Source organism: Petaurus breviceps, unplaced genomic scaffold (assembly GCF_028583685.1).
Source record: "Petaurus breviceps papuanus isolate PSGF00001 unplaced genomic scaffold, PetGlider_PUasm1.0 90895, whole genome shotgun sequence".
Classification (NCBI taxonomy): Eukaryota; Metazoa; Chordata; class Mammalia; order Diprotodontia; family Petauridae; genus Petaurus; species Petaurus breviceps.
This window is the reverse complement of record NW_027187372.1, coordinates 4,395,858-4,408,264: the sequence shown is the minus strand read 5'-3', so window position 1 is coordinate 4,408,264 and position 12,407 is coordinate 4,395,858. Positions and strand designations below refer to the sequence as shown.

At 38.1% G+C, this 12,407-nt stretch overlaps 1 long non-coding RNA gene across 1 annotated transcript in view; it reads right to left on the bottom strand.

The window, feature by feature from the left end:
- Positions 1-12,407, bottom strand: part of LOC138150860 (uncharacterized) — a 79,370-nt gene that overhangs the window by 15,484 nt on the left and 51,479 nt on the right. The gene's annotated exons all lie outside the window — the stretch shown is intronic.

Sequence of the window (12,407 nt, the reverse complement as noted above, 5' to 3'; positions counted from 1 at the left end):
CCTTCCTCTTTCCTTCTTTCCCTCCTTTCTCTTCTTCCTTCTATCCCTCCTTCCCATCCTCCTTTCTCCTTCCCTCATTTTTTACCTCCTTTCTTCTTTCCTTCCTCCCCCTTTCTTCCCCTGTTCCTTCCTACCTCCCTCCTTCCCTTCTTTCTTCCCTCCCTCCTTCCTCTTCTTTCTTTCCTTCCTTCCTTCTCTCCCTCCTCCCCTTCTCCTTTCCCTCCTTTTCTCTCTTCCTTCCTTCCTTCCTTCCTTCCTTCCTTCCTTCCTTCCTTCCTTCCTTCCTTCCTTCCTTCCTTCCTTCCTTCCTTCCTTTCCCTTCCTTCCTTCATTCCTTCCTTCCTTTCCTTTCCTTTCTTTCTTTCTTTCACTGGTTATTGTGACAATTGATTACTGTGACATGAAGAGCCTGAACTATAGATAACTAGAAAAAAGCAGTTGAAAGACTGTAACACTAATAAATGGCATGTATAAAGCAATTTAGGTTTTTCAAAGCACTTTACTAACAAACGCTATCCTGACAGAGCCTTGCCTCAGACTTGTAAGGCAGATGCAGGTAGGCCAGGTACTGTTGTCTCCATTTTACAAGTGAGGAAATAAAGTCTTGGTCTGACCATAGATCTTCCCAGCTGCAAGCCTAGGTCTCTCTCCACCATACTGCAAAGTCTCTTGGCCTTTTTGAGCATCAATTTCCTTACCTATAAAAGGATTTGGTTGGACTAGATGATCTATAAGACTTTTCCTACCTCTGACAGTCTGCGATTGTATGAATGAGGCGACTTTTTTTTGAGGATTTTTTTTTGAGCAAAAGCTTTTGGCCAGCCACACATTCATGGAGAAGAGATGCCAGTTATTTCTGATTGTACAAAATGTGACTGTGGTTGCATGGCAGAGAGAGGACCTTGGGCCTCACATTTATTGGTCTCTTTAGGCACACACACATAGTTGGAATTGTAAGCACGATATGTAGCTTAACATTTGAATGCAAAGGACAGCAATCTACAAGATGTAATCTATATCTATATATGCATAATATATACATATGTGTATATATATATTATATGCATGTAATACAATTCATACATACACACATGTATATTTTGGAACAGGGTGTTCCAGTAGTCTTAGTGCTGTTTTAAGCTATTAAAAAAATCTTTAAAAAGCACCAAGAATTTTGTAAAACTGTACACAAATATGTGTGTATACACACACACACACACACACACACACATATATATATATATATTCCTGCACATGCATGCAGATGCACACACAGGTGTGTGTATATACATACAACATATGGTGTAGCACACATGCAAAATACAAATATATAAAAACATACTTGTATGTACATATGTGCATGTGTATATAATTTGCACATGAATATGGAAGGGTATACAAATGCAGATGTATATACATTATACACACATTATATATGTGTGTGTATATATATGTATATTTTTAACACCATGAATAAATATATGTGCATACACACACATACATGATGTTCCAAAATTACACTAAGGTGCAGCTTTAAATTTAAAAACATCAGAAGTATAAATGCTAAAAGCTTATCCCCCCAAATTTGAAAGATTAATTATTTAAAATCCTAGTGTTTCTTATTAAAATCCAACATTACCATGTGCATCTCTCTAGTCAATTTTCAACCTTGTAAAAAATGTTCATCAGCTGTTGTTCAGTGACTGAAATATTTTCATTTGTAATCCTAGCCTTAAGATCATCCAAAGAAGGACATTTTGATGCATTCATGACAGTTCTGACATGTCTCCAAGAGTCTAATGGAGATCAGGTGACTGAGATGACCAAGCGTGAGGATGTCCTCTACCAAACCACTGGTCACCCAGAAAGTGTAGCACACACGATGAAGAGTAATGGGTATCCCATCTTGGTCAGATTAAAATTAAAAATTTATTATTCAAAATTGATAAGACTAAATGAATATAAAAGACATGGAAATAAGCTTTCAAATGATGGGTTGTTGTGTTTGGTTTTTTCTTTTTGTTTGTTTTGGCGTGTATCATTTATACTTCTAAAGTTGTTAAAGTTTAAAACTCCACTAAGACTTTTTAAACACCATATATCCTTACATATATACACATATGTGTATACATATGCATGCACATCCATATAGACACATGTAGATTGTGCATATATGAAATGACCATTTATTATTCTTCTGTTATTTGAGAGGAGGGGGACAGAGTAGTAGACAGAGCACTTGCTTTGGAGTCCTACCTTAGGCATATAAAAGCTGTGGGACCATGGACAAATCATTTAGCTTTCCCTGAATTTGTTTCCCCATCCATAAAATGGGGATAATGAGAATATTTCCTTCATAGGGTTTTTAGGACATTCAAATCAGAATATATTGAGCATCCCAACAACTCTGTGAAGGTAATATTCTCATTATTACCATTTTATGGATGGGGAAATAGGTTCAGAGAGTGGACCAGGAATTAGGGGCCTTGCAGGGATGGGGTTAAGGTATGACTTTTGGTTGTAGCCTGGAATGTTATGTAAAATCATTATTATACCTTCAAGCAATGCCAGCTTTATTTTCATTTTATTTATATAACTTGCCATTCAAGGGAGCTGGGAGTGGAAATAGATCTAGACCTGTGATTCCATTGGTTAAGGGAGTTTCTTGTGTGGAAATTCCCTCTACCAGTGCAAATCAACAACTCTCATTGGCTTAGCACATTGCCTCAGGTTGCTTAGAGACCAGAGTTATATAGCTATGTGTCAGAGATGTTCTTGAGTCCCTATCCATTAAACCACACTGAGGAATATTTGCCTTGCTTGTCCTACTAATCAGTTTTTTTTAATCTATCCCCTTCCTCTGGTTTATGTGTTAGATGGATGAATCTTACAGGGTTTGTGACTCAGGCTGCATTTTTACCACAACCCCTAAACTGAGGACATTGACCACTTCACATTTAGACTATTGAACCCATCACCATATGCCTGACTTTTTGGCAATAAGAAGGTGTCCTTCTGACATCATCAGAGTACCCCAAAACATCATGTTCAGTTCTAGGCACCACACCTCAGGAAGGATATTGTTAAATTAGAGTATTTCTGGAGGGCACCTATGATGGGGAAGGACATTGAGTTCACGCCATATGATGAAAGACTGAAAGAACTCAATTTAGCCCAGGGAAGAAAATTATTTTGGGAGGATATAAGACAACAGCTGTGTTCAGATATTTGCATCTTGGCTTAGAAGGCAGAACAAGAAGCAATCAATGGAAGTTATAAAGAGGCCATTAAAAAAAATTAATCTTTTATTTATTTATTTATTTTTAGTTTTCAACATTCATTTCCACAAGATTTTGAGTTACAAATTTTCTCCCCTACCCCAAGATAGCAAGCCTACTGAATCCATCTCCCCCAATCTGCTCTCTTTTATATCCTCCCCCCGCCCCAACTTTCTAGTAGGGCAAAATGGATTTCTATACTCCAGTGCCTGTATATCTTATTTTCCAGTTGCATGTAAAAACATTTTTTTAACATTTGTTTTTAAAATTTTGGTTTCCTGATTCTTTCCTTTCTTTTTTCCTCACCCACCCTCCATTGAGAAGACAAGCAATTCAATATAGGTTGTACATGTGTAGTTATGCAAAACCTTTCCATACTAGTTATATTGTGGAAGACTAATTATATTTCCCTCCATCCTATCCCTCTCCCCAATTATTCTATTTTCTAATTTGACCCTGCCCCTTTTCAAAAAAATTTGCTTCTAACTACCCTTTCCCCCAATCTGCCCTCCCTTCTATCCTCCCCTCTCTTATCCCCTACCCCCCTGCTTTCCTGTAGGGTAAGATACCCAAGTGAATGTGTATGTTATTCCCTCCTTAAGCCAAATTCAGTGAGAGTAAAGTTGACCCATTCCCTTTCACCTTCCTGCTCTTCCCCTCCATTGTAACAGTTTTCTCTTGCCTCTTTTATATGAGATAATTTACCCTATTCTATATCTCCCTTTCTCCTTCTCCCATTATATTCCTCTCTCACCTCTTAATTTTATTTTTTAGATATTGTCCCTTCATATTCAACTGATCCTGTGCCCTCTGTCTATGTATACATGTACACACACATATATATTTATACACACATATACCCTCCTATACATACATATATGTATACATATATATACATACATATATATTTTCTCATTAAGCCAAATTCAATGAGAGTAAGGTTGACCCATCCCCTTTCACCTTCCTGCTCTTCCCCTCCATTGTAATAGTTTCCTCTTGCCTCTTTTATATGAGATAATTTACCCCATTCTCTCTCTCTCCCTTTCTCTTTCTCCCATTATATTCCTCTCTCACCTTAAAGAGGCCATTCTAGATTGTATGTAAGGCAACATTAATAAGTGTAGTGGTCCAGAGGAGGAACCTCAGCAAATAAAGAGTTTCTCCTTGTTGGGAGTCAACCAGCAAAGGTGGGATGGCAAGTCAGTCAATAAGCATTTATTATGTGGCTGCTATGATAAACTCTGGGGATACAAAGAAAGGAAAAGGACAGTTTTTGCCTTCAAGGAGCTCACTGTCTAATGGGGAAAACAACCTGCAAACAATTATGTAAAAACAAGTGATGTACAGGATAAATTGGGAGTGATAACAGAGGGAAGGCACTAGAATTAAGAGGGATCAGGAAAGACTCCTTTAAAGAAGCTGGGATTTTAGTTAGGACTTGAAAGAAGCCAGGGAAGTCAGAAGGTAGAGATGAGGAGGGAGACCACTGGAGACATGGGGGATGGAAGTGAAAATGCCCAGAGTCAGGAGAGGGAGTGTCTTGAGAGAAGAGCAAAGAGGACAATGCCACTGAAGGGGGGGTGGGGAGAGGGAGACAGAGAGAGAGACAGAGGGACAGAGACAGAGACAAAGAGAGAGATAGAGAATTAATAGGCTTTGACAACAGACTGGATGTGGGGAGTGAAAGTGAGGAATCAAGGGTAACACCTAGATTGTGAATCTTGGTGATTTCAAGGTTAGTGGTACCTTCAACAATAATAGCAAAACTGGGGAGAGGAGAAGGTGTTGGCAGCGGGACTAATGAGATTGGTTTTGGACACAAATGTCTATGGGACATCCAATTCTAAATGTCCAATAGGTAGTTGGATATGTAACACTGGAGGTCATCCCTAAAGAGAATCATTAGCCTGGAGATGATATTTGGATCCATGGGACTAAAGCGAGATCATTAAATGAAATAAGATAGAGGGAGAAGAGAAGAGGACCCAGGACAGAGACTTGAAGTACCCATGGTTAACAGACAGGACTTGGATGTTAAGGTGTGTTGTTAGGCATATTGTAGCAAGGATTCTTGTTCAGGGATGATTTAGACTAGCAGATAACTTTTTTTTTTAAAGCAATTGGGGTTAAGTAACTTGCTCAAGGTTACACGGCCAGGTGTTTCTGGGTAGGTTGTTAAGTGTCTGAGCCCGGATTCGATCCCAGGTCATCCCAACTCTGGGGCCAGTGCTCTTACTCGCTGTGCTATCTGGCCGCCACTAGCAGATAACTTCTAACTCTGAAATTTTTGATTTTATGATTTCTCAGCTCTGCCTCTAGTATTGTCCCCTTTCAGAGAGGTTGGAAATTTAGTCTGGGCAGACCTTCAAGTTTTGGGCTAGACCTTCCTTCTACTCAGAGAAGCTTCTACTTGGGGCACTGTAACAAGTCAAGCTTGAGTTCTTGTGTGTGTGTGCATGTGCATGTGTATGTGTGTGTGTGTGTGTGTGTGTGTGTGTGTGTGTGTGTGTGTAACACACAAGAGCAGATCCAGACCTGATGTTATTGTTGGAGGGAAATTGGTCACACATGTCTGGCACTAAGCTATCCTTTACTGAACAGTTACATGAAACCAAGGATGGTCAGACTATATGTATGAGATATTTCACTGAAATTAATTTCCTCTTGGTGGAGGAATATACAGAGGAATGCCTCTGTATATCATAAACACACAGAAAAAAAGGAGTATCTGGCCCAGATTAAAAAAAAAAAGTTCAGTTTCATGTTGGGATTCCAAGTAGAGATGACTTCTGTTGTCGAAGCTGGCTTTACATACGTGGTGACTGTTCAAAACTTACCTCATCTAAACCTTCTGGCCACCCCCAAATCACAGGAGAACAATTTTTTCTCAGAACTTCTCAATGGCTTCATTGCTTTCTGGAATTATTAATTCTAAGAGTAAGCACATACTTCAGAACTTGCCGTTGTTTTTAGAAGCCACAGAAAGAACAGAAAACCTCTGTCGATCATCTCCAGTTTGCCCTGCAAATATCTTGTTTGCACAGGGCTGTTTGAATAGTGTCTCCTCCTTCCTAGTGAGAGCAGGGGCTGATTTTTGGCTTTTTTTGTATCTCCAGAGCTCATCATAATGCCTGGCACATGTTGTTCAGTCGTCTCAGTTGTGTCCAACTCTTCATGACCCCATTTGGGGTTTTCTTGGCAGAGATACTAGAGTGCTTTGCCATTTCCTTCTCCAGCTCATTTTGCAGATGAGGAAACTGAGGGAAACAAAGTTAAGTGATTTGCCCAGGGTCACACAGCTAGGAAGTGTCTGAGGCTAGATTTGAACTCAGGTTCCTGACTCCAAGCATAGCATTCTATTTACTGTGCCACCTAGCTGCCCCTCCTGACACATAGTAGGCACATAATAAATATTTATTGACTGTGGACAATGAGAGAGTTTTACCTTATTTTCCTCTGATTTGAACTTCCTTTGTAAGGTCTTCAGGTCAGGTATTTGTCTTTTCCAGTTAATTCTCTGGTTTGTCCAATAACTATGTATGACGTAAGACTTAGCCCTTTGAAATTCTTAAGAAGAGAACTTAACCTTTGCCAGTATATAGAGAATAATAAGACATTCCATCTCTTGACTCTGCTCGTTTTCTCTAGATGTGCCTCATACCTGGAAAGCTCTCCCTTTTCTACTCTGACTACTGACCTCCCTAGCTTCCTTTAAATCCCAACTAAAATCTTGTCTTCTATAGGAAGCCTTCCCCCAGCCCATTGTAATTCCAGTGCTTTCCCTCCGCTAATTTTTCCCTATTTATCTTGTACATAGCTTCACTCTTCTGGCTCTGAATTGGCTGTATTTTATAAATGACCCAAAGAGTGTGGCTAAATTTTCTGAACCCATACAAATACACTTCCTTTGCAATGTTCATCAACTGTTTTTCAAGGACTTTTTCTACTTGGTCTAAAGTCTTTGATTAATTGATTGAGATGTGTTAACACCTAGTTAAGTTATCAAGCAAGGTGGAATAATCTATCTGCCTGTTATTTATTATTATTAAGTTTGATATTCTATGGAAGGTCTTTTGTCCATCTAAAGTAGTCTGAAGGTAGAATAAATTTTATAATCCCTGTACCAGTGAAATCTAAAGAATAGGTGGGAATTGCAACATTAAATAAATTCATAGAATGTTGTAATGGGAATGGGAATTTAAAGATCTTCCCTGCATCTTAATAGACCTATGGGAGAGTTTGAAGATCTCCCCTGCTTTGAAAGTAAACTCTGTCCCCTGATAGGCTGAATGTAGTCACATGGAGCCTATGGTGGAAGGAGTTTGTTGAAGGGAAGCTGAGCCCACAGGAAGCTGGTGGTCAGAGCTAGCCAGATTGGGGGGGGGGGAGAGTGCTCAGGCAAGGACATTGAGAGGTTTGTGAGTAAATATTGATCTTGTATTGGTTTCTGGGAAGGCTGAAGGATGCTGTGGCTCTAAGCGTTATTATGGCTTCTTAATATCTTTGGTACTATGATGGAATCAGCTTACTGTGTTTTGGGATTCGGTTTTCTGGAGTCTAAATAAATCCATCAGTTCTATCCTCTTTCTGGAGAGTTTGGTATATTTTGCAATCAAACATCACACGATACTTATAGTGATGATCTTTATTGTGATTCTGGGCACTGTAAATATTGGATTGTAGCTACAAATGTGTAATACAATGAGAGACCAATGATAGGATTAGTATTCCATTGATTAAGATAAGGAAAAGTCCCTGAAAATGCACTTTCTCTTTTATCCTTAGAAGACAACTTGATATAATGGAAATGATGTTGGACACAAAGTCTGCAGATCTGGATTGAAGCCTCAGTTCTTGGGCCTAGATAGCTTAAGAAGTTATAAGAAAGATGAAATTTTGTAGGAATCAGTGTAAATCCTATGAATTGGATCAAAAACCCAACTTTACCATTCTAAATGCAAGGGAGGCATGGGTAGATAATAGGTCATGGGAAAACTATGGTGGGTTTTGTTTTGTTTTTAGTGAACTACAACAACAGTGTCAAATTCATATAAAAAGGAGGAGAGGAGGCCTTACCATACATAAGAATCCTTCAAGAACATATATTGACTTAGGAAAATCACATATCGACATTATTTATATTCTATTGTCTTTTTATTTATTTTGTTAAATGTTTCCCAATGACATTTTAATCTGTTTCTGCCTTGGTATGCAGGCCTGTGTATTTGACAACTCTGGATTACAAGTTCAATAGCCATCAATAAAATGACTGACTTTTTTGGACAGAATGGCTTTTGGGTTACCTTCCAACTTAGAGTTTTCTGATTTTATGATATGGGAGCCAAAAACTGAATATGATTTTAGGCTGCCTTAACAGTAGTCTAATATTCAGGTGATAATCCTTCTGTCGTCTGCTTCAGTCAGATCATAACTGCAGCATTGTATGAAATTCTTGACACATTACATTTTAAGAACTACATTGACATTGATAAGGTTGAGGGGAAGATGATCAGGAGGATGAAAGGACTGAAATCATTGTCATGGGAGAAGACGGGGGTGGGGGGGAGTATCCGCTGCAGTAACTATAATGTTAACTATGGTATTTATTTTGACGATTGTCTTGTGAAAAAGAAATTTTGATTTGTATTATCTGGTTCCCAAATGGCAGAATTAGAAATGGTGGGTGAAAATTACAGCAAGGGATATGGCTGGGAAAAAAATGTTATTTTCTGCAATTACAGTTGTCCAAAAATGGAATGCATTGCCTTGGAAGACACTGAGTTTCCCATTGGTTGTAGCTCTGAGATTATACCTTCCAGAGTGAGCTTCTAGTCAGGTACAGGTTTATCTTTAGGAATCATCTCAATGTCAAGATTCTATAGTATAATTCCATGAGTGTAGTCATGTTTCCTCCATATCTTCAGTTATCTATCCATGATAATAATACTTGCAGAGGCGTGAGGAAAGAACTTTATAAAGTATAAATATCCTATGATTGAATGAGTAAATCCTAATGATTCATTGCAAGGAAAATGAATTTCAATTTCCAATAAATGCTATTATTTATGAATAAATAAATACCCAACTGTCTATGAAAATGATTTTTTAAATGTCTACATAAACCATTCCCATAATATCTGTGTGAACTTGTTTCTCTTATTTCAATTTCAGTTTACTCATCTATAAAATGAAAGGAGCTTAACTTTGATGCTGTATCGTACCTTCCAAATTTAAATCTATGATCGTATGAACTTATGATCTTAAATTAGTTGGTCTCAATAAGGTTTCTAAGAAATGTTCATGTAGAAAAAAAAGGAAATGAACCTTTCACTCCTAACCATTTTGAACCCTGGAAGGTCTAAATGTATTAGCATTCCCAGTAAGCACTCCAGAAACAAGCCCCAAATTAAAAAAAAAAATAAAGCATATCCTATACTAACTAGGGAACACACCAGAGCAAATCTGCATTCTAAAAAATACGCCATTTGTTTCTATGACAACGCTGGAAACATGCAAATATTATACATTCTAGCAAAATCCCACACATCAGAGACCAAGCTCCCAGCTGTCTGGGTTGTTCTACAAGTTGCACTTTCCATCTGACATTTCTCTTTGAAGGCTGGAGTTTCAAACAAATATAAAAAAAGAAGAAAAGAAACTGGTCTCCTCTAGTCCAGGTTCTTCTTCTCTAACCCCTAAGGATTAATAATGCTCCAAAGTTCTACATGAGACCATGAAATTTTCAAAGAATACCGAAAAACCTTGAATGAACATCGAACTAATAATTAACTTTTCTTCAGGCCCAGTCAGTCAACCAGTTTGGAATCTCCTTAAATATATTAGATGATGCAATGGATACAGTGTTAGGTTTTGTGGTGGATATAGCCCTGGTCCAGCAGTCAGAAAGACCTGATTTCAAATATGGCCCCAGAAACTTACTAGGTACATGATCCTGGGAAAGTTATGCTCTCTTTGCTTAATTCCTCAACTGTAAAATGCGCATAATAATAGCACCTAACTTGCAGGGTTATTAAGAGGATCAAATGAGATAATAATTATGAAGCACTTAACTTGACCACAGTCATGGAATCATACTATAGATTCCTGAAATAGAAATGGTTCTTAAAGATAAACTGGTACCTGACTAGGAGCTTGCTCTGGAAGGTGGAATCTTAGAATTTCCGCAATGGGAAACTGAGAGCCTTCCAAAACATTCCATTTGGGGGCAAATCTAATTTCATATTCTTTTTTTCCAGTTTTGTCTCTTGCTGCTACTTTCATCCACCATTTCTAATTCTGCCCTTTGAGAGGTTTGAGTGAAATTGGTTGTCTTCATAATCTGTTTTGTTAGAGAGACAAGTTTAAATTTGATGCAGACAGCAAAGAACCATTTTTGAACATGGGAATTATGTGACGGATATAGTGCTTTAAGATTTGACTGGCAGCAGCATGCCTGATAGATTATAGTCAAGAGAGACTGGTGTCAAAGAGACCATTTGGGAGCCATAACAATATAGATGTGAGAGGATGAGGTTCTGGGCTAGAATGGAAATCAAATCCAACATATGCAGCCAGGAGAATAATGAGTGACTTCCATGAGAGACATTCTGAAGGAAGAAACAAGAATTAGTGATTAATTAGCTGGATAAATCTAGGAGAAGGAAGAAGTCAAAGATGATGCCAAACATTTTTACCCTGAAAACTTGCAAAACTGGGTTGGTATTATTGAGAAGAGTCTCTTTTGAATGGAACACAATTAAGTTTGCTTCGAAGGTGTTGAATTTTAAATAACCATAGGACAACCAAGTGGAGATGTATTGTAGGCATTGGAAACTTGGGATTGCTGTGCAGGGGCGAAACCAGGTTTAGGTGTGAAGATTTGATAGTCATCTTTACAAACCTAGTACTTGAAGACAGCAATCTCCTCACAAACCTAGTAGTTGAGGACAATGTCTCCTGGTTCTCTCAAAGAGATATTACTGATGGCAACAAGTAAGGCATGAGTTCAAAGTTGTTATTGTTTTCCCCCTGGAAGTAGTGACCAGTTAAATTTGATAGAATTCTATTGGATCATAAAATTAGAAAGCACTTTATACTTCATTTCATTGGGTCAGATCATTTTATAGATGAGGAAACTGAGGCTCAGAGAAGTCACACAGAGTAGTAAAATGACAGAGCCAGAATCCAAATTCAACTTTTGTGACTCTAAATTCAGCATTACTGTCCTATTATAATAAAGGATTTACAGATCACCATAGTGGTCATTCCTTTCATGTATGGATTGGACTGAAGTCCTCCCTAACTCTGTGATTCTGTTATCAATCCACATACTTTCACCCATTAGCTCTATAATCAATGTCATGAATTACTTGTAAGAAAGCTAGCCAGTTTTAGAGTGTAGTCTTGCTATGGAAAACAGCAAAGGTAAAGTGCCTGTATTGAAAATGTCAATGATATTGATCTTTTTGGTACCATATTCTAAGCAACTGAATTAAAGTGGAACTCAGTTTTTGTATGCATGTGGCTTGTTAAGCTGCAAATGAGGAAATGAATGATACAAGAGGATTACCAACATATTCCCCCATGAGATGAAATTCCTTCAAGTTTGTATTCCCAGAGAACATTAGTCAACAGAATCAAATCCAACATATGCAGCCAGGAGAATAATGAGTGACTTCCATAAGTCTATATGAATATGTCACACTTTCCACATAGCTCATGTCCTTAAATATTTACTATATTTCCTCTTTTTTTAAGTTTATACAAAGTGATATTAATTAAGAAGACACAGCAGTAACAGAAGTGCAAAAATATCACTCCTGAACTAAAGACTTACTCATCCTTCTAGTAGATCATATTCTAAAGAAAGAAATAAGATGCAAACAATTCTGTACATGTATGATGTATACAGTGTAAACAGGAGATAAACTCAGAAGCAAGGTACTAGAAGTGGTGGGGTGGGGTCCAATGGGAGGGAGAGATGAGAAAGCTCCATTCAGAAGGTTGCTTCAGTGTTGAGTCTTTAAAGAAGCCAAGAAAACCATAAGGTGGAGGTAAGGCTGAAGAACATTTCAGGCAATGGGGGATAACCAGGTAGAAGGCACTGAGTCCAGAGGTAAATGTCTTGAT